Source organism: Oryctolagus cuniculus, chromosome 4 (genome assembly GCF_964237555.1).
Source record: "Oryctolagus cuniculus chromosome 4, mOryCun1.1, whole genome shotgun sequence".
In the NCBI taxonomy this organism is placed as follows: Eukaryota; Metazoa; Chordata; class Mammalia; order Lagomorpha; family Leporidae; genus Oryctolagus; species Oryctolagus cuniculus.
Window position 1 is genome coordinate 115,850,358 of NC_091435.1, and position 18,555 is coordinate 115,868,912.

General features: G+C 40.1%; 1 pseudogene; it reads left to right on the forward strand.

Moving 5' to 3' along the window:
- The first annotated feature begins 410 nt into the window (after positions 1–410).
- The window catches only part of LOC138849528 (actin, cytoplasmic 2-like), a 91,775-nt pseudogene continuing 73,630 nt past the window's right edge, over positions 411–18,555 (forward strand).

Genomic DNA, 18,555 nt, shown 5'->3' on the forward strand with positions numbered 1-18,555 from the left:
TTACCAAAGTATGAGGTTTTATTTATGTATTCCTTTAGTGTTCCTTATGGAAATAATTGTATTCCACAAATAATATCACTAGGCTTGACTTTTGATAAGATTTTCTAAAAAGTTCAAACTAATTTCATTTTCCCTCAAGTATCTACAGATTCCTGCCAAATAAGTGATCATATTATTTTTGTTTCAAAGATGAAAAATAGTTAAAATGAATTCCTGGAGGACACTGCGTGATAGAGGAATAAAATATAGATATATATTAACAGAGTCATAGCTTCCTAAGAATGAATCATTCACTTTTCATTCTAACTCCTTCCTTTTCCTGTTCTTTCCTCTCTTTTGTCCTCAGATGTTAAATTAATGCCTACTATGTGTCAGATATTTAGGTTGTGTTCATATCAAAAGGGTCAGCTATGATCTACACTTTCAAGATGATCACTGCGGTTTTGGAAAGGAGATTAACTACATATCTTGACTGTGATGGAGTAAGTGTTACACTAACAGATATGAATATGGCACTCTGTGAAGCATGTAGCAAAGATTAATTTTACAACAGTGTAGTAGAAGGCAAAAGGGCAGAGGATTAATGGAATGGAAGTCACGAATCAAAATAAGGTGATTTCTCATTATTCACTGATCCTGTATTAGTGAATTCAAATTTATTTGTGATCCCCAAATCATGCTTTTGGTGATACTATGGTCATTTGAGGACAGGTCTGTGTGTGTAGTGATGAACAATGACTTGCCTGGCCCTCTTAGAAACCAGCAAGGGATACTCTGCCTTCTTGTTTCAGATTTCATACTATGAGTGAAGGCTCTTTCCATGACATACTCAGAGCTGCAGTTTCGTGATTTTTTTGTTGGTGATTTCATTATTTAAAATGCACCTTCCCCATGAATAGTATTGAAATGTTTTCTGTTGTTTCCAAGCTCAAGAACTAATCGATTTCACATTTGGGAGAAAACATGTGTTTTACATAGGCTTTCTTCAGGTATGAATTATATTCCTTTTGGCTGAGAGTATTGTTAAATAAGGTATCTTCAAGTAGTAACACACATAAAATGAGATTATGTATTTATAGGTTAAGAAAGATGTTGTAACCAGGGGGTCACAGGGACCTCACCCCGTATATTCCCCTAGGACACAGAACAACTTTACCATGAGTAAGAAGTAACTAGATAAGGAATCCCAGGTAACTGAGAAAGAGGAAGAAAAGTAGTCACAGTAAATAGAGCAATCTCTATAGATCACAAATATGAGAAAATGAATTATATTTTAGGTAAGCCCAGGATGTCCAACATTTAGTTGATACTTTCCATGAAGCTCTACTTTTCTGTCCATCTGCCTAAGTTGTCTTTCTTTACCAGACCAAGTAGTTACTTTTCTATTGTATTATTTTGAGCATTGCTGGTCTTTTGCCTTTACCAGTCCTAAAACTGTTTCATGGGCTTATTAAATTTATACATACTAGTAACTCAAAATCTGATTCTTTTTAATGTTACTGTTGTGGTAAATCATAGGAAAGTGCAGGTTGGGCATGCTAAAGAGAAAAGATCAGTTTATTAGTATCTGGTTGGTCTGGATTTAACATATTTGGGTTTAAGCTAATTAAAATTTTACAGAAATCATACTTGTGTTATAAGGACTCTCGGTTAACTACCTTATTTTTATGGATCTACTTCTTTTTTTAAAGACTTTTATTTAATAAATATAAATTATGAAAGTACAACTTGTGAATTATAGAGGCTTTTCCCGCCATAACCACCATCCCACCCACAATCATCCCATCTCCCTTTCCCTCTCCCAGCCCATTCTTCATCAAGATTCATTTCCAATTATCTTTATATACAGAAGATCAATTTAGTATATACTAAGTAAAGATTTCAACAGACTGCACCCACACAGAAACACAAGCATAAACTACTGTTTGAGTACTAGTTATACCATTAATTCACATAGTACAACACATTGAGGACAGAGATAATTCATGGGGAGCAGGTGCACAGTGACTCCTGTTTTGATTTAACAATTGACACTCTTATTTATGACGTCAGTAATCATCTGAGGCTCTTGTCATGAGATGACAAGGCAATGGAAGCCTCTTCAGTTCGCCAAATCAGATCTTATTTAGACAAGACCATAGTCAATGTGGAAGTTCTCTCCTCCCTTCAGAGAAAAGTACCTCCTTCTTAGATGGCCCGTTCTTTCCAATGGGATCGCACTCACAGAGATCTTTCATTTAGGTCATATTTTCTTTTTTTTGCCCCAGTGTCTTGGTTTTCCATGCATGGAATATTCTCTGGGATTTTTAGCTAGACCTGAATGCCTTAAGGGCTGATTCTGAGGCCAGAGTGCTGTTTAGGACATCTGTCATTCTATGAGTCTGCTGTGTACACTGTTTCCCATGTTGGAATGTTCTCTCCCTTTTTGATTCTATCAGTTAGTATTAGCAGACACTATTCTTATTTATGTGATCCCTTTGACTCTTAATCCTATCATTATGATCAATTGTGAACTGAAACTGATCACTTGGACTAGTTAGATGGCATTGGTACATGCCACCTTGATGGGATTGAATTGGAATCCCCTGGCATGTTTCTAACATTTGGATTTCCTCTTTTGAAAAAATGTTTATTGAGGTCCTTGCCCCATCTCTTAAGTGAGCTGTCTGTTTTGTTGTTGTGGAGTTTCTTGATCTTTTTGTAGATTCTGGTTATTGAGCCTTTATCGGTTGTAAAGATTGCAATATTTTCTCCTATGCTGTTGGTTGTCTCTTCACTTTCCTGACTGTTTATTTTGCAGTTCAGAAACTTCTCAATTTGATGTAACCCAATTGTTAATTTTGCCTTTGACTGCCTGTGCCTCTGGGGTCTTTTCCAAGAAGTCTTTGCCTATGCCTATATCTTGCAGGGTTTCTCCAATGTTCTCTGATAATTTGATGGTGTTGGGTCATAGATTTAGATTTTTAATAAATGCTGAGTGGATTTTTGTATAAGGTGTAAGGTAGGGGTCTTGCTTCATGCTTCTGCACGTGGAAATCTTGTTTTCTCAGCATCATTTGTTGAATAGACTGTCCTTGTTCCAGGAATTGATTTTAGATCCTTGATCAACTATAAATTGTCTGTAGATGTTTGTATTGATTTCTGGTGTTTCTATTCTATTCTGTTGTTTATCCTTCTGTTTCTGTACCAGTACCATGCTGTTTTGATTGTAACTACCCTGACATATTTCTTGAAATATTGTATTGTGATACCCCCGGCTTTATTTTTGTTGTACAAGAATGCTTTAGCTATTCGAGATCTCCTGTGCCTCCATATGAATTTCAGCATCAAGTTTTTTCCAGATCTGAGAAGAATGTCTTTGGTATTTTGATTGGTATCATATTGAATCTATAAATTGCTTTTGGGAGAATGGACATTTTGATGATATTGATTCTTCCAATCAATGAGCATGGAAAGTTTTTCCATTTTTTGGTATTCTCTTCTTTTACTTTCTGTAAGAATTTGTAATTCTCACCATAGAGACATTTGACCTCCTTGGTTAAGTTTATTCCAAGGTATTTGATTGTTTTTGTAGCTATTGTGAATGGCATGGATCTTAGCAGTTATTTCTCCCTTGTGGCATTGCCTCTGTATACAAAGTCTGATTGTTGTACATTAATTTTATATCCTGCTACTTTGCCAACTCCTCTATGAGTTCCAATAGTCTCTTAGTAGAGTTCTTTGGATCCTCTAAGTACAGAATCATATCATCTGCAAAGAGGGATAGTTTGACTTCTTCTTCTTAAATTTGTATCCCTTTAATTTCTTTTTCTTGCCTAATAGCTCTGGCTAAAACTTCCAGAAATATATTTAATAGCAGTGTGAGATTGGGCATCCCTGTCTGGTACCAGATCTCAGTGGAAAGGCTTCCAACTTTTCCCCATTCAATAGGATATTGGCCGTGGATTTTTCATAAATTGCTTTGATTGTATTGAGGAATGTTCCTTCTATACCCAATTTGCTCATCATGAACAGGTGTTGTATTTTATCAAATGATTTATCTGCATCTACTGAGATAATCATGTGGTTTTTCTTCTGCAGTCTGTTAATGTGGTGTATCACATTGATTGTTTTATGAACATTGAATCATCCCTGAATACCAGGGATAAATCCCACTTGGTCTAGGTGGATGATCTTTCTGATGTGTTGTTGCATTCTATTAGCCAGAATTTTATTGAGGATTTTTGCATCTATGTTCATCAGGGATATTGGTCTGTAATTCTCTTTCAATTCTGCATCGTTTTCTGGCTTAGGAATTAAGGTGATGCTGGCTTCATAGAAAGAATTTGGGAGGATTACCTCTTTTTCCATTGTTCTGAACAGTTTGAGAAGAATTGGAGTTAGCTCTTTAAATGTCTGGTAGAATTCAGCAGTAAATCCATCTGGTCCTGGGCTTTTCTTTTTGGGAGGGCCTTTATTACTGATTCATTTCTGTCTCAGTTATGGGTCTATTTAGGTTTTTGATGTCTTCCTGGTTCAATTTTGGTAGATTGCATGTGTCCAGTAATCTATCCATTTCTGATATATCTCCCTGTTTGCTGGCATACAAGTCCTTGTAGTAATTTCTAATGATTCTTTTTATTTCTGTGGTGTCTGTTGTTACATTCCCTTTTTCACCTCTGATTTTATTGATTTGGGTCTTCTCTCTTCTTTTTTGAAGTTAGTGGGCCAATGATGTGTCAATTATGTTTATTTTTTCAAAATATCAGGTCTTCATTTGGCTGATTTTTTATAATGTTTTTTTGGATTTAATTCTGTTGATTTCTTCTGTAATTTTAATTATTTCTCTTCTCCTACTGGTTTTGAGTCTGCTTTGCTGCAGTTTTTCTAGTTCCTTGAGATGCATTGATAGCTCATTTATTTGGTGCCTTTCTAATTTCTTGATGTAGGCACCTATTGCGATAAACTTTCCTCTTAACAATGATTTTGCTGCATCCCATAGTTTTGATATGTTGTATTGTTATCCTCATTTATTTCCAGAAAGGTTTTGAGATCTCTTTTGATTTCTTCTATGACCCAATGTTCATTCAGGAGCATGTTGTTCAGTCTCCATGTCTTTGCATACTTTCTGGGGTTTCCTGAGTTGCTAATTTCCAGCTTCATTCCATGGTGGTCTGAGAAGCTGCATGGCATGATTCTAATTCTTTTGAATTTGCTGAGACTTGCTTTATGGATAAAAAGTTCTGTAGATATTTGTTAGATCCATTTAGGCTATAGTATCATTTAAATCTGTTTCTTTGTTGATCTTCTGTCCGGTTGATCTTTCTATTTCTGAGAGTGGAGTGTTGAATTCCCCCAGTACTATTGTATTGGAGTCTCAGTATCCCTTTAAGTCCCTTAACATATCTTTTAAATAAACCATTGTCCTGTAATTAGGTGCATATGCATTGATAATTGTTATATCTTCCTGTTGAATTTATCCCTTAATCATTATATAGTCCCCCTCTTTGTCTCTCTTAATAGTTTTTGTGTTAAAGTTTATTTTGTCTGATATTAAGATGGCTCTTTTTTTGTTTTGTTGGCCTGGAATATATTTTTCCCACCTTCCACTTTCAGTCTGCTTGCATCTTTGTTGGAAAGATGAGTTTCTTGTAAGCAGCAAATTTGTTAATCCATTCATCCAGTCGGTGTCTTTTAACTTGAGAGTTGAGGCCATTTACATTCAATGTGACTATTGATAAGTAGTGACTTTGCCCTGACATTTTTCCAAAGATATTTCTAAAATATGCTTCTAACTTCCTGTTATCTTTTACTGGGAAATTTTCTTCCTTTACCTTCTTTCTTATTGATGGCTGTATTTCTGTGTGTAACACATTTTTTTTTTTTGACAGGCAGAGTGGACAGTGAGAGAGAGAGACAGAGAGAAAGGTCTTCCTTTGCCGTTGGTTCACCCTCCAATGGCCGCCGCGGCCGGCGCCCTGCGGCCGGCGCACCGCGCTGATCCGATGGCAGGAGCCAGGATCCAGGTGCTTTTCCTGGTCTCCCATGGGGTGCAGGGCCCAAGCACCTGGGCCATCCTCCACTGCACTCCCGGGCCACAGCAGAGAGCTGGCCTGGAAGAGGGGCAACTGGGACAGAATCTGGTGCTCTGACCAGGACTAGAACCCGGGGTGCTGGCGTCGGAGTCGGAGGATTAGCCTATTGATGCATGGTGCCAGCCACATTTGTTTTTGATATCTTCTAAATGCTCTTATAAATTTTTTGAAATCTGTATCTCTCATTTCTTCTATCTCATCATCTTCATAATCTTGAATTGAAGTGTCATGTTCATTTGGGAGCATCATGATCTCTTCCTTGTTCTTGTTTCATCTGTTTCTGTATATGTTGTTTGGCATTGTGGAAATATTCTTTGGTTTCTTCTTTTTCTTCTCGTTGTAGGGGCTTTTCTCATTATACTATGACTCTAGATTATTATGAATCTAGGTTTGTGGTGTGTGTGGCCTCTATTCAGTTCTTCAGTGTTAACGATGTGCCAAAGGTGACATACCCAGGTTTGGCGTGATAAAGATTCTCTCCCTCTTTTTTTTTTTTTTATTCAGAAGGGAAGTAATTCTCCTCAGCTGAGCTCTTTTTCTTAATGGCAATCAGTGCATGAGCGCTAGCCCCAGTGGATATATTTGTCTGCTCTTTCCCAAGGACCACACAAAGGATCTGTGCAGTCCTCAATGTCAGCTCAGATACCCCTGCAATGTCTCTTACAGGTAGCCAAGGTTACCGAGTTTGTGGCATCTCTCACTGAGACTACTCACGTCTCATCCACACTGACTTCTCCCACACACCCTTAATTTTCTTTTTTCACAGTTCCAGTTCATAAGCTCACTAGGTCTTAGTCTCCTGTTATTATTCCCAACCAGAGTCAAGTTTTTCTCTTTGGTTGAGGGCAGTTGCAGCCCTGAGCTGACACAGCTGTTATGTATGTCCGAAATTGTGTCTGCTCTATTGTCTCGCATGCCTTTCTAAGGTGTGTGGAGAGAGAGAATTGTGTCCATACCTTCCTTTTTTTTCCTATCCTCTAGTTAGGCTGGTGTACTTTCCTCCATGGGGCTTCAAGCCTCATTCCCTCTAGGCTGTTCCTGCCATTTTTCCGCAAGTGTCTGGGGCTACTGTGGTTTCACCTCACCTCTGTTTCCAGCACTGGTGTGGAAGAGAAGATTCTCGGCTGCTGGGCTCCAGAGCTGTGGGTGCCTGTTTCCTCCATGTAGATCCACCGTGTCCCTCTAATTCCAGAAGAGTTCTCTCTGCAGTTTTTTTCCCTAACTTCCCTGAGACTACACCATTGTCGCTCCCCCTCTTCATGGAGGAACGACACAGGACCCTGCGCTGTTCTTTCGTCTGCTCGGCCTTCCCCGGGTTTGCTGCTGGTTCTTCCCGGGTTGGCTACTATCCCTTCCACCTCCGTGGAAGGGCGGTTCCCCCTGGCCGCTTTCCCCACTTCCACAGGGGAGCGGCACAACGCCGGCCGGCTTTCTCGGGGGCTGCACAGGTGTTCCTTCAGCTAGATGTTCCCCTTAGATGTTCCCGGTGCATGCCGTCTCTCTCCTCCTTTATAGTCCTCCTCCGCTAATCCTAGCTCGGCTGCCCACACGCCGAGTACGCTGCTCTCCAATCAGGAGCAAGTCCTACAGTTTATTGGTTGAACTGGAGGCAGCTGTGCGGAAGCTGTTTACTTCTCTCCCAGCGCCATATTGTGGGAGAGCAGATGCATAGAATAAGTCTTAATTCCAGTAACTCAGTCCAGTCCGGGCTGCTCCCCACAGATCCCCCTTTCTTTTTATTTTTGGCGTTGATACGCGCCTGTCTTCGGTGTCCCGCGGCACACACTCTGCTCTACTTGCTAGAGTTGCCACAGGTTCTTACAAGTCCTATCAATCAGGCAAACCGAATCCGGGTCCTCTCTTCGCCATGTTGTGAGGAGGTTTTTAGGCGCTGATGCGTGCCTGTGTTCGGTGACCTGCGGCTCATACTTTGGTTGAGCCGCCTGCTGGCGCTTACCGCCTTAATCAGGCAGACCGAATCCAAGCCTCCTAATTGCTGTATTGTGGGGAGGCCTTACTGATGTTAATTCGTGCCTGTCTTCGGTGACCTGCGGCGCATAAGCTGCTAGCCGCCGCAGGTGCTCATCGCCTCACTAATCGGGCAGACCGAATCCAAGCTTTCTCATTGCCATATTGAAGGGAGGCCTTTCTATTTCTCTATTTCTCTATCTCCGGGCATTCCTATTTCTCCCATTTTACTTCTATCTTCCAGCATTTCTATTTCTCTCATTTTACTTCTAAACTTCTGTTTCTCTTATCCCCGCAGCTTCCCGGTGCCTCGCCCTGCCGGCAGGCTCCGCCCCGAGGCTGCTTCTCGGCGCCTCGCCGGCTCTGAGCCGCTTCAGCCCGCGCCTCTCTCATCTGTGCGGCTTCCTGGCTTTGCGCGGCTTGGCTTCGCGCGCTCACTCCGCGGTCTCTCACTAGCCCTTTCGTGTCTGAACCACGGCCTCGCGCCAGCCCCGCGTTCCCTATCTATTCACGCCCCGTGCTCTCTCTGCACGCGGCGGCTTCCGCGAGTCACACAGCGTAGCTTGCGTCTCCACCACTAGCATTCAATCCAAGTTCCCCGGGCTAGCCTGGCGAATTCAACCCAGCTTACGTCTCCGCCCCACGGTTTGGCTTCCCGTCCTTTGCTCCCCGGGCTAATCAGACAGATCCCAACCAGGCTTACGTTTCTGCTTCTGGTTTCAACTTTTCGCCCCCCATTCCTGGGCTAACTTGAGAATCCCAAAGTGGCTTTCGTTTCCGCCTCGGCCTGCCCCCCGCGGCTTCAATTTCCCTAACATTTTTCTCTACCCGGTATGTTTCCCCAAGCTTTCCTCCAACAATACTCCTCCCTCATTTCTCCTGGCCTCTCCCCACAGTCCGTATCCGAGTCTGTTTGTTCTAGCTTTCACTTTCGCTTTTGACCTTAGAGATTTCTCCCAGCTTCCCCCCGTAGTCCGTATCTGAATCTATGCCTAGGCTTTCAATAGCTTCTTCCGGCACCTTTTTCGTCCGGCTTTTCCCTAGGCTGTTTGCTAGTCTCTCTCTCCGGTATTTTCCCAGTTCTTCCCGTTTCTTCCCTCCTAAGTTTCCTAATCCGTCCTAGGTTTCCTATCCGAGTCACGGCATCATTATGTCGCTCCCCGTCTTCGTGGGGGAACGACACAAGACCCTGCCTATGCTTCTTATCCGAGTCACGGCACCATTATGTCGCTCCCCGTCTTCGTGGGGGAACGACACAAGACCCTGCCTATGCTTCTTATCCGAGTCACGGCACCATTATGTCGCTCCCCCTCTTCGTGGAGGAACGACACAGGACCCTGCGCTGTTCTTTCGTCTGCTCGGCCCTCCCCGGGTTTGCTGCTGGTTCTTCCCGGGTTGGCTACTATCCCTTCCACCTCCGTGGAAGGGTGGTTCCCCCTGGCCGCTTTCCCCACTTCCACAGGGGAGCGGCACACCGCCGGCCGGCTCTCTCGGGGGCTGCACAGGTGTTCCTTCAGCTAGATGTTCCCCTTAGATGTTCCCGGTGCATGCCGTCTCTCTCCTCCTTTATAGTCCTCCTCCGCTAATCCTAGCTCGGCTGCCCACACGCCGAGTACGCTGCTCTCCAATCAGGAGCAAGTCCTACAGTTTATTGGTTGAACTGGAGGCAGCTGTGCGGAAGCTGTTTACTTCTCTCCCAGCGCCATATTGTGGGAGAGCAGATGCATAGAATAAGTCTTAATTCCAGTAACTCATTCCAGTCCGGGCTGCTCCCCACACACCATCTCCACTTTTATTAAACTATCTTTTCCTGGACTATCAGTGAGCTCCCTCCCTATTCTGCCATCTTGGAACCACCCTTGGATAACTACCTTTAAAGAAATAATTTTTCTAAGAGAATCTTCTTAACACATGTGGCTTTTTTTTTTTTTCAAGGCTGGCAATATTAGGAGAATTGTGTCTATTCTGATGTCTATGTTGATTTTTAATCCATGTTTTTAGGTGTTATGACCCTAGTCCAAAGCTGCTTTCCACCCTTCTCAGTTTTTCTCATAAAGGCCGACATGTGTGGATCATAATAACGGGTGTTGTGGAGCAGAAGAAGAAAAATTGTGGAGATTTTCATGACTCATTTCCTGTGATGTCACCTTCAGTGGACTGCATTCCTGGACTAACTCTCCACACAGGTGATCTTGACACTTCATACCACTTTGGACACAGATATAGTAACTAGGATGTTTAATTTGTCTCACTACCCTTATTTTCTTACACTTTCACTTCTTCAGAGTTCTTAGAAAGCAAACCTTTCAAAATATCTCTTGTGTGGCCCTTGACAATATTCTAATGCAAATCCTTGCCACTGCCTTATTAATGCTAAGAAAAAAACACTTTCCATAGGAATTTAAGCAGAATTCCCAGGCTATGTGTATGATGATCACATGAGATCATATCAGTGCTGAATGAGTAACTGTGATTCATTCCATGTGTAAAGCTGAAGTGTCTGGTGATTAGCAGAGGATCAAAGACAGTGGGAAGCACTTACCATGAAAGGAAAACTTGTGTTTTGTTACCAAGGAAATGAGAGAGAGATGTTAGGCAGACAAAACAATGTTTGCCCACTGTAATTCATAACTTAAAAAAACCTTTCCTGGGTATAGTTATATCACTGCTTGGGATTCATGCATCCCATATTGAACTCCCTGGATTCAAGTCCCAGCTCTGCTTCCAATCCAGTTTCCTACTAATGCACAATTTGGAAAGAAGAAAGTGATGACTCAAGAAATTGCATCCCTGCCACCCTCATGGCAGACCCAGATTGAATTACAGTCTCTTGGTTTTGGCCCATCTCAGCCCTGGTTGATGCAGTCATTTAAACTAGCAGATCAAAGGTTCTCTCTCTCTCTCTTTTTTTTCTCTCTCTCTCTCTCTTCCTCCCCCAATTCTGAATTGCAAATAAAAGATAGCAATAACAACTTTCAAGGCCGGTGTTGTGGCTCATTAGATTAAACTTCCGTCTATGACACTGCCATCCCATATGAGTGCCAGTTTCAGTCACAGTTGCTCCACTTCCAATCCATTCCTTGCTAATATATCTGAGAAAGCAATAGAAAACTGCCAGATTGCTTTGGCCCCTGACACCATGTAGGAGACTTGGATGGAGTTTCAGTTTCTTGGCTTCAGCCAGGTAGAGCCCTTACATTGGCAGCCATTTGGGCAGTGAACCAACAAATATAAGATCTCTTTCTCTACATATCTCTCTATTTCTCTCTTTCTCTCTGTAACTATATCTTTAAATAAAATACCTGATGTCAAGACATACCACAAGCACTGATATTCAAAAAAAAACCTGGCAGTGGCACAAGAATAGACATGTAGAACAATGGAAGAGAATAGAAACTCCAGAAATCAATCCATTTATCTACAACCAACTTATTTTTGACAAATTAGTTAAAATAAATCTATGGAGCAAGGACAGTTCTTTAACAAGTGGTACTGGGAAAATTGGATCTCCATGTGCAAAAGTATAAAAGTAGTCCTATATCTTACACCTTACACAAAAATTCACTCAAAATGGATCAAAGACCTAAATCTAGGAGCTGATGTCATCAAAGCATAAGAGAACATTGGAGAAACGTTCTAAGACTTTGGCATAGGCAAAGACTTCTTGGAAAAGACTCCAGAAGCACAGGCAATTAAGGGAAAAATTGACAAATGGGATTACGTCAATTTGAGAAGCTTCTGCACTGCAAAAGAGACACTCAGCAAAGTGAAGAGACAACAGAATGGGAGAAAATAATTGCAAACTACACAACTGATAAAGGGTTAACATCCAGAATCTATAAGGAGCTCAAGAAATTCAACAACAACAAAACAAACAATCTAGTGAAGAAATGGGCAAAGGACTTGAGCAGGCACTTTTCAAGAGAGGAAATTAAAGTGGCCAACAGACACTTGAGAAAATGCTCAGGATCACTAGCCATCAAGGAAATGCAAAACAAAACCACAGTGAGGTTTCACTTAACTCCATTTAGAATGGCTCTCATACAGAAATCAACAAATGGCTAGTGCTGGTAGGAATGTGAGGGAAAAAAAAGGTATCCTGGCCCATGTTGGTGGAAAAATAAACTGGTACAACTACTGTGAAAGTGAAGTATGGAGATACCTTAATAATCCAAATATAGAACAATCATAGTCCAGCCATCCTTCTCCTGGGAATTTACCCAAATCAAAAGAAATCAGTATATGAAAGAGATATTTATATGCCCATGTTCATTGCAGCATGATTCACAATAGCTAAGATATGGAATCAACCCAGATATCCATCAATTGTTGACTGATAAAGAAATTATTGTATATGTACACTATAGAGTACTACTCAACTTTAAAAAAAAATGAAATCCTGTTTTGCAATAAGCTGGTTGCAACTGGAAACCATTATATTTATTGAAATAAGGTAGTTCTGGCTGGTGCTATGGCTCACTAGGCTAATCCTCCACCTGCTGTGCCGGCACTCTGAGTTCTAGTCCCAGTTACGGCGCCGGTTCTGTCCCAGTTGCTCCTCTTCCAGTCCAGCTCTCTGCTGTGGCCCAGGAGTGCAGTGGAGGATGGCCCAAGTCCTTGGGCCCTGCACCTGCATGGGAGACCAGGAGACGCACCTGGCTTCTGGCTTCAGATTGGCACAGCAAGCCGGCTGTAGTGGCCATTTAGGGGGTGAACCAATGGAAGGAAGACCTTTCTCTCTGTCTCTCTCTATCATTGTCTAAGTCTATATGTTAAAAAAGAAAGAAAGAAAGAAGGTAGTTCCTCAAATACAGATACTGTATGTTTTCTCTGTGTGAAGCAACTAATAGATTATCTGAAATGTAATGTATTGGAGTGAAATAGACATTTTGAGATTTAACGACAGTTTATAGCCCTGGTTTCTTCCATTTATTTTTTTACTCATACTATTTTTGAACTCTTTTATTTAGTGTAGGTTTAACTATATGATAATTCAGCAAACTGGAAATAGATATTTGTAAACATTAAAAGTGGGAATGTGAGAGAGAGTAGGAGAAGGATCAGAGCATATATATAGGAAATACCTGTAACTTGTATAACTTAAATAGTATTTTAAAAAATCAAAATAAAAAATACCATAAAACAGAGAACAATTAATGGAGTAGCATGCCCTATGAACAATTGTTTTAAATGTAAATGACTTAAATTCTTCAATTTGAAAATGTATAAGATCAACCATATACTACCTACAGAAGACCTAAATGAACTTTGATTAATGAAAATCAGTTCAAATGATCTACTGCTGCAATGGAAAATAATATTCTTTTCTTGCTTAATATTATTAAGTAGATATTTAATGCTTTTAGAAACAAAAAAAAAAATTTAAAGCTACCCAGTAATAACAATGATAATAAATTAAGGTAGATCATTTCTCCAAAGGTAGAAAGAAACTTTTGTAGGTGATGGATATATTTGTTGCCCTGATGGCTTCATGGGTTCATTCATATCCACCCAAATCATCAAGATCTTTACATTAAATACATATAGCTTTTTATATATCAATTATACTTCAAAAAAGTTTTTTGAAAAAAAGCAATTTTCTACATAGTCCAACAAAAATCTCTAAGTCTGTAGACTGCTTGGCTACCTTTTTCTGTGTATATTTTCCCACAAAATTCACAAACACATACTGATCCGATGACATGGATTGATGTCATCTATATCTCAAACCAGCTTTTCCAAGGAGATTCATGTACAAATGGATTCTATGTCAATGATAGTTCAGAGAAGATTTAAATCTACTTTTAAGACAAAGGAAAAAAAATGCAGTTGTAAAAAAAGTCTTGCATCTTGAACTTGAAACTTTAAAATAAGCTTGATAATATTGCTTAAAATCATATTTTAAAATTAAAGTTTGTATTTTGACTGGATGATTTAAAAATGACAGATTTTTAGTTTCAAGTTTTCTTAACCTATTTCCTAAACACTTATGAAAATTACACCATGGTAAACATCTATTTTTGTAAAATATTTATGAAATTATTTTGTAAAATAATTTCACATAAAATCTGTTAATTGATTTATTTTTATACATTAAAAATGTAGTAATGCATGCCGGTCTTTAATTTAATTAATTAATTGATTTATTTGAGAAACAGAGAGAGCTCTCATCCCATAGTTCACTCCATTAATGAAATGGCCAGTGGAGGTGGGGATTGAGTTGGGATGTGATTTAAAGCTGCAAGCAAGAAATTCAGCCCATCTTCCCTATTTGGGTAGCAGGAACCAAAAGCTTGAGTATACCAAGGTGTATTATTAGGAAACTAAAATCCTGAGCCAGAGCCAAGGTACAAATAGAGGTCTTCCAACATGAGGTGAGGGTATCCTAACCAGCATCTTAACAGAACAGACCAAAAGCCTACCCCTCACATTTTCATCTTTTCATATCAGTAATGAAAGTATGCTTCAACTGATAAATGTTTATCATGCCCTCTGATAGAAAAAATCAATATTAATTACAACAATCTTCACAATAACCTTGTGACTTAGGCATTGTGATTACCATTCTAGTCTGACAAATGAATAAATTGAGGCACAAAAGGATACAATGCCTTTCACACAGACAGAAGGGAATTTTGTATTTTGACAGCAGAGTCTATGAATTCAGAGTTGTGCTCTTAACCAATCCATTAAGCTGATTTACCACTAGCATATATTAATGAATATGCATAGTATTTTTCATAATCATTAGAATATTGATTACAATAATGATAGTGACTATTACCTCAAATGTCTATAGATATTTAATTCCATATAAACTAAGTTTTCCAATATTAACACACACACACAATAGTCTATTTTCTGTTTTTACCAATAAATACACATGATACCAATACACAAAATAATAATTACAACCTAAGTCAGCAGATACATTAAAATTTTAGCTATTGTCATTTCCAAGAATAAATCTCCTGCAGGCGCTGAGGCTCACTTGGCTAATGCTCTGCCTGCGGTGCCAGCACCCCGGGTTCTAGTCCTGGATGGGGTGCCAGATTCTGTCCAGTTTGCTCCTCTTCCAGTCCAGCTCTCTGCTGTGGCCCAGGAAAGCAGTGGAGGATGGCCCAAGTGCGTGGGCCCTGCACCCGCATGGGAGACCAGGAGAAGCACCTGGCTCCTGGCTTCGGACTGGTGCAGTGCGCTGGCTGTAGTGGCCATTCAGGGGGGTGAACCAACGGCAAAAGGAAGACCTTTCTCTCTTTCTCTCTCACTGTCTAACTCTGCCTGTCAAAAAAAAAAAAATGAAAGAATAAATCTCCTGATATTTTGATAAGAAAAAGTCTTTTTGTTGCCATTAAGATTGTTTGCATTATAGTAAATGAGATACTTATAAAATGAAAACAGAATTTTTATTTACTGGGAAAAATAATTGAAAATTCCCTATTAGTAAAAGGAAATCAATTTAATGGTATTTTAGTACATCCCTAGCAAGTAGCCTCAGAATAAACACAAAGCAGATTTTTGGCTTTCTGGAAATTTACTACTTTAAAAGCATAATGTTGTTGTTTAGGAAATCTTTTCTAGTCATTTGACTGACACTGACTTCAAATTGAGAAATGTCAGTGGGTGGCAACAGAGCATGATATACTGATATAATGAGGAGTTAAATGACTTCAAGAGATACTGCCTTGTCTTGAATCATCTGTCTAGGATGCCACATTACTGAAAAAGTAATGCAATTACATAAATGAATAATGATTTAAATGTACTCTTAATAATCATTAATGCAGAAGTATTTTTCATGTCCTATATTCACAAAAATTGATATGACTATGACTAGACTTGTATTTTTTTCAGTGTTATTCAACAGAGATAATGTCAACAAAGAAAGGAAGGAAAGAAGAAGGAAAGAAGGAAGGAAGGAGAAAGAAAGGGAGGCTGGTGTATTAGGCTAAGCCTCTGCCCGAGATCCCATGTGCATGCTTGTTCCTGTGCTGGCTGCTCCTCTTCCAATCCAGCTCTCTGCTTATGACCTGGAAAAGCAGTGCAAGATGTCCCAAGTGTTTGGGCCCCTGCAACCTAGAAAGAAGCTCCTGGCTCCTGGCTTTGGATCAGTGCAGCTCAGAGTGTTGTGGCCATTTGGGGAGTGAACCAGTGGATGGAAGACCTTTCTCTCTGTCTCTCATTCTTTCTGTCTGCAACTCTACCCCTCCCTCAGATAAATAAATGAAAGCTTAAAAGAGGAAAGAAAGGATAAGAAAGGAAGAAGGAAAGAAGAAAAATTCTTTCTCATAATATATAATGCAGCATAGGATTAAATGGCAATAATCTAATTTTCTAATGCTGATGTTCTAAAGTTGATAAAAGTAATAGTTTTAATATTAGGGTCTGTAAAATGTCTTGGGAAAGCCACTGTCCCATTTTTTGAAATCGGGAATGTTAAATCTTACATGTAGTTCACACAGTGAAAGTTCTTACCAAGTTCAGAATTAGACCTTTCCATTGTTCACTAAATAACAAAAAGGCAAATGAACAGTTAGTTTCCAATTAATGATAATTTAGGAGAAAAACATGATACACATGCTATAATTTTGACACTTACTTGTTTATCAAACTTTTGTAAAGCTTATTTTTTGCCAGCCCACAGAGAGTATTGGTGATGCAAAAATTCTAAAAAATGTTCAATAAGAGAGAAATTTAATAGCTACCAGAATATGAAAAGCTAAAGAAAAAAAAAAGACCATGGCAAGGTTGTGTGGAAAATTCGATAAAAGCATAGGGGAGATACAACCATTCCATCTTCAGGAATAAAAGGAGTTATTGGACTGCCATACCTGTGCACTTTGTGTGTGTGTGTGTGTTTTAATTGACCAAATCTCTTTTTGGTTTACTTAGATATCTCTATCTCTACACCACGTGGTTCCTTTGAGAATATCAACAAACATTATCCATTTCTAATCTGCTCTACCACTTAACGAAAGAGGCTGTGTTCCAAGAATATCAAGAATCAGGTCTTCAACTCCAAGACAAACCACTGTGAATGGTTTGGGATCATCAGTCCTAAACGTGTCTTCTCCACAGTTGAGACTGAGGCATGCACATTGCAAAAGAACTAAAGTGGGGTGAGATTATTCTGAATTTCCAGCATTTATATTGTCCACACTGGAGGAGAGTGAAGCCAGAAATGAAAACAAGCCCCGTGGCCAGCACTAGGGCTCACTTGGTTAATCCTCTGCCTGCAGCGCCCACATCCCATATGGTCTCCAGGTTCTAGTCCCGGTTGCTCCTCTTCCAGTCCAGCTCTCTGCTGTGGCCCAGGAAGGCAGTGGAGGATAGCCCAAGTGCTTGGGCCCTGCACCCACATGGGAGACTAGGAGGAATTACCTGGCCCCTGGCTTCGGATCTGTCAAATAAATAAAACAAATTTAATTAATTAAAAATATTTAAAAAAGAAAGAGTTACAAAGAGAGAGTGGGAAACAGAGAGAGAACTTCCATCTGCTTGTACACTGCCCAAACGGCTACAATGGCTGTGTGTTTTAACTGATTAAGGCTGAAGCCAGGAGAGCGGGGTTGCTTCTTGGTCTCCTACTTGGGTGGCATGGACCCAAAAACTGGGGCCATCCTCCACTGCATTTGAAGGCCATGATCAGGATTGGAAATGGAGCAGCAGGGACAGGAATTGATCCCCATGTGGGATGCTGGCATGGCATGTGTTAGTTTAACCTGCTGTGCCACAATGCTAGTATTAAAGTCATAATTTACTCACAAATGAAACAAAAAAACAAACGAACTGTGTCAAAAAGTAGAAAATTTCTTAAAAATTTAGCCTCTGATTCCACCACAATTGGGTTTTTTAAATGTATTTTTTTAAGAAACAGGAAGAGAAGAAGGAGGGAGGGAAGGAGGAAGAGAGAGAGAGAGAGAGAGGTGTGAGTTAGTTCTTTCATCTGTTGTTTCACTCTTCAGATGCCCAAAAAAGTCAGAGAGGGAAAAGCCAGGAGCCAGAACTCAATCCAGGTCTCCAATGTAGGTGGCAGGAATCCAATCACTTGATCTATCTCCACTGCCTCATAGGTTCCATACTAGCAGGAATCTAGAGTTAGGAATGGGAGGTGGATATCAAATTCAGGCACTTGTATGAGACATGGGCAACCTAGCTGCTAGGCCAACTCCCTTTCCCCCATAATTTTTTAAAGGATAGTTTATGTTATTTGTTAATGACGTTGTCCTTATATTACAAATGGAGATAAAGATAGTGAAGAAAACTTCCTAAAGCTGTATATATGTAATTTAAAAATTTAAGGCTGTTTTTGAATGCAGTAGTTGATGTTTGAGTGGGTGAGTGTAAACCCATAACTGACCAAAACTGAACAGCTCATGTAATTTACCAAATTACACATTCAAAACAGTATCGAGGTCATTACTGTAACATAGTGGGTAAAAGCTGCCGCCTGCTGTGCTAGCATCCCACATGAGTGCTGCTTCAAGTCTCGACTGCTCCGCTTCCCATCCAG